At 44.9% G+C, this 4,730-nt stretch overlaps 1 protein-coding gene across 2 annotated transcripts in view; it reads left to right on the forward strand.

The window, feature by feature from the left end:
* Nucleotides 1-6: 6 nt before the first annotated feature.
* PSME4 (proteasome activator subunit 4) overlaps nucleotides 7-4,730 on the forward strand; it is a 120,549-nt gene continuing 115,825 nt past the window's right edge. For both annotated transcript variants that reach the window (XM_021718780.1, XM_008070473.1), the window contains exon 1: nucleotides 7-164. The gene's annotated coding sequence lies outside the window, so the exon portion shown is untranslated. The remainder of the gene's footprint in view (nucleotides 165-4,730) is intronic.

Genomic DNA, 4,730 nt, shown 5'->3' on the forward strand with positions numbered 1-4,730 from the left:
GTCCCGCAGAAGGAGATCGTCTACAACAAGCTGCTGCCCTACGCCGAGCGGCTGGACGCGGAGTCCGACTTGCAGCTGGCCCAGATCAAAAGCAACCTGGGCCGGGCCGTGCAACTCCAAGAGCTGTGGCCCGGGGGCCTCTTCTGGACCAGGAAACTCTCCACGTAAGTGTGCCCGGGCCTGCGGGCAGAGGCTCAGTAGGAGGGCGTCGGGCGGTGCTCTTTGTCCGGGCGGCTGGACCCTCAGCGGGGTCCTGGCCGGAGTGTCCCCGTGCAGTGGCCCCAGGGTGGTGACAGACGCCTGCGATGCCCGCAAGCGTCCTCCCGGCCGCTCTCCTGCGGGACCGCTCGCGTCCTCCCCGGCCCTCCCCGGCCCCGGCGTCCTCCCTGCCTGCTTCTGCCCCAGACCTGCGGGGCCCTGGGGCGCCCGAGGCACCCGAAGGAGAGAGAGGAGCGTCCCCGAGGGTCCTCCGTGGACCTTGGCGCGTGGGGAAGGCGGGGCGAGAGAGTCTTTGGGGGAGGAACGCTCGGCTTCTCGGTTCTTTCTGCCCCTGCGATCCCCGCCTCGGCCCTTCTCGGTGGGCGTCGAGTTAACTTTCTGAATGAGGACGGGGCCGGAGGGAAACTTCTGGCTTCTGCTTCTGGGGGCCTGCGCAGACTTTGTGAACTTGAAAAAGATTGGTTTGGAGTCAGCCCTCGGCGTGTTGATGAGACCTGAATGTGGAGGATGCTGTTTGGGACCCCGAGGAAAGTGTATGTTGCGCCAGTGGTGACATTTCTTTTGGAGGGTCCCTTACGATACCAGAGAAGGTAGGGAAGAGCGCTGTCAGGTTGTCTTTGTTAGTGGCGGGCTTGTGTTAACTTTTGAGTTGCTCGGATGAGCAAGGAGCACCTAAGTCGGTTTGAGGGATGCCGTTGTTGTTGTTCCTTGTAAACTAGCTGCGAGCTATAGTGTCACCGAATGCGGGGGGAAAAGGTGAAAACGCAGTGAGGACACGTTCGAGACATTATTTGCTAGATGGGCATCTTCCCTGTGGCGGAAGAACTTTTTGGAAAAAGAATTTCGCTGCATCTTGTTGGGTTAACTGTACCTAAAATCTGGCAACACTGTATGCTCATGCGTGGGTATTGGGTGGATGAACACACAAGACATAAGTCACTTATTCAGTGTTTACCCAAATATGCTGAGTGAACTGGGTGATGACTCAGGATTTTGTAATGCAATAATAGTCTTGTCTATATTTCCTCACAGGATGACTCTTATCTGCTGGTTATTAGGGAGCCTCTGACGGAGTTCCCATCTCTTGAGGGGTTGGTGGGAATAATTACCTTTTTAGTTAAAAAGAAGCAAAACTAAAACATTCAGTTTGTCCTCTTCAAAGAGTGCCCATAAAATGTCAAGGTTAACAGCCCTCTTCTTGACTGAAGTATAAATAAGTTTGTGGTGTTAGGATCCTTAGGAGAATTGGGGAACGGGGGAGTGTCAGGGAGGAATGCAACAGGGAGAAGAACCACTTAGTCAAAACAGAAGAATATTATATAAATGATTAAAATGTGAATGCTTTTTCAAGTGAGCCTTCTAGGTTTTTGTGTTACTCAGGAAGAATAAAAATAGTTACTTTGCTTTTTACATCACTTGTATTATATTTTGTAGAGAATACCATTTTGGGGTTAAACCAATAGCTTCTTTTAGGTGTAAGTATATAAATATGCCGTGGTGTGAAGGCACATTTGGATTGGATGTGGATTGGATTGGATGTGGATTGGTTTGGATTTATGAACCTAGAATCTACACAGGCATAGCTAAACGTTGCTTTCTGAAGTATTTATTATCAGGTTTGGTAAATTAGCACCCAGAGCTTTTGCCATTGTTTTGACTTATTAGGTAAAAGTAGTTCTTACCTAGAAAGGGTAAAATAAAATGGGAATAGTGTTTGGTGTATAGGGCAGGGTTGCAGTTATGGCTTAGTACCTATTAACCCATAACCATTTATATCTCAATAATCAGCAAGAACTGCTCTTAGGTAGAGTTTTATTTTGGAATGGTGGTTAGATGCTGGAAAACGATTCCCGGGATTGCAGTGTGAGACACTGTGAATGTGGTGGGATGTGTTGTGATCTTTGGCGTGTTTTTTTTCCTAAGTCATATTAAGGTGACCTGTTTATAATTGTGCTCGTTGTTTTGTAAGCTTTCTATGTTGCATAAGTGAGCATCCAAATAATGCCAAAATGTGATGATAGCTGAGTAGTGATCATGTATAGTAGTACTTCCTAGAAGAATAGAAAGAAGTAATGAAAATAAAATCTAGTTTCTCCCACTACCCCTGAGACTGTGGGAAAGTTACTTAATCATGTGTTTCATTGTTCTTGTGTGTAAAATGAGGAAATTGGACTAAATATTTCATGAGAACCACTCCTCTGATATTCTGTGGCTTTATTTTTTTAATCATGCCAAGCTTCACATCAACCCGTCTATTTCTCTACAAGGACGGTTTGAGTAGTTTGGAAAGTACTGGAAATAATTACATGGATCTAGTACATTTCTAAAGAAGACCAGGGAACAAATGCCGTTCAGAGCACTGGGACTGTCTCCGTGGCCAGTGTGCACCCCTACTCTGGGTTTCACAGGTGTGTTTGGGACCAAGTTCTGATTTGGGAGGTACTCAGTCTCTACATTTGACCTCCCTTTTGGCTTTTTACTTCATTTTAATAGTTCCAGTCCATTTTGAGACTTGCAGGTCTGTTTAGCCTTTCTGAGGAAAGGTTATTTCTGTGTATTTAAAAAACTGGTTATGTGATAATATAATACAGGCTCTCCTGAACATACTGTCTAAAGGATTAGAACTGTCTGATAAAGAGAGGTTGTGTGACGTAATACATCACAGGGCAAATTTCTAAGAAGGGAGGAAACAAATTAAAGAAGTTGAAGAAACATGTTAGAGAAAGTAGGAACAAATTTGTAGTGTTTGGAAAATGGCAGTAAAGACAGCTCATGGGCACTGTAAATAAAAGTATTGTAGATAACTTGTGTGGCTCATGTAGAGAATGAAGGAAGTTGAAGAAAGGTAATGTTAAAATGTACTTTTGCCTTTTTGTCCTTCTGGACCTTTGATGAGAGGCAGCGAGGGTTAGTTAAAGCACCCCAGTTTATGTATACTTTGCCACCAACATTTGCCACCTGTGTTAGCTTTAAAATCTTCTTTTGGAAGGTAAGAGTTTAGACTGTTAGTGGTTTTTCAACCTTAAAATTTAATAGTGGAGCATTTTTTTTTTTTGAGTTGGAGTCTCACTCTGTCGCCCAGACTGGAGTGCAGTGGCTACTCCCAGCCACCGCAGCCTCGACCTGCTGGGCTCCGGCGATCCTTCTGCCTCAGCCTTCTGAGTAGCCGAAATTATAGGTGCACGCTACCACGCCCAGCTAATTTTTTTATTTTATTGTAGAGATGAGGTCTCACCTGCCCAGGCGGGTCTCAAACCCGCGGGCTCAGGTAATCCACTCACCTTAGCCTTCCAAAGGCGCGGGATTACAGGCTGAGCCACTGAGCCCGGCTTAGTGGAGCATTTTAGAAAACAAAATTTTCAAAACAAAATTGGATTTTTCAGGCAGATTAGAACCTCATTGATTTTTTTTTTCCTTTTTAATACTGAGTTGGTAATATAATTCCTGAAGCCTGCTCAGTGCTGAAAACATACTTTTTGAAAAATCACTGAGCCTCTCTGTGTGTTCCTTTAAACAGGTCTGGAGAAAGGGGAAGGAAAGGATGGAGACTGTACTCCATCCTGAGTGACAGAGTGAGACTCCGACTCAGAAAAGATTATAGAACCATCACAAAATTAAGTTTAGTCAAGGTACGAGTTATCAATGACACCAACCTCTGTGAAAAGCAGTAAGTGGCTACAGGAACACCCACATTTATATAATCTGTTTTGGGAAAGAAGTGCTAATTGCAGAATCTCAGTTGTCTGTTGGCATAAGGCACTTAAAACTGTCTAATGCTCGATTGTTGAAATTGAAGTATACAATAAACACAAATGTGTGGTTTTCTGTTTGTTTGTTTGTTTGTTTGTTTTGAGTTGGAATCTCACTCTATCATCCAGGCTGGAGGGCAGTGGCACACTCCCGGCCATTGCAGCCTCTACCTGCTAGGCTCAGGCGATCCTTCTGCCTCAGCTTTCCAAGTAGCTGGAACTACAGGCACGCACCATTGTGGCTGGCTAATTTTTTGGTTTATTGCAGAAGTGAGGTCTCGCCAAGTAGCCCAGGCTGGTCTCGAACCCTGGGGCTCAGGCAATCCTCTCACCTTGGCCTCCCAAAGTGCTAGGATTATAGGCATGAGCCACCACCTGGCCTGTTTTTTGTTTTTTATTTTTAATTTGTAAAAGAATCTTGACAAATTACCACATTCATCAGTGAGAAACCAGTTAAAGAAAGCAGTAGAAGAGGTTTGTCTTTGTTAATAAGTTGATCACACTCAAAATGGAAACCAAAATATCTTTGTAGTGAGAAAGGTGATTTTCTGTAGGGAAAACAATTAATTAAATGATTTTTGGGGAACATGAATTTTTTTTTTTTTTTACAAAGTTGTATGATAGTATAGTACATGTTCAGTTTCAAAAAAAAATTAGCAAGCCGGGCTCGGTGGCTCAGCCTGTAGTCCTTCGCCTTGGGAGGCTGAGGTGAGTGGATTGCCTGAGCCCGCGGGTTCAAGACCCACCTGGGCAGCGAGACCT

The sequence above is a fragment of the Carlito syrichta genome, unplaced genomic scaffold, assembly GCF_000164805.1.
Source record: "Carlito syrichta isolate Samal-C Ts95f unplaced genomic scaffold, Tarsius_syrichta-2.0.1 Scaffold313443, whole genome shotgun sequence".
NCBI lineage: Eukaryota > Metazoa > Chordata > Mammalia > Primates > Tarsiidae > Carlito > Carlito syrichta.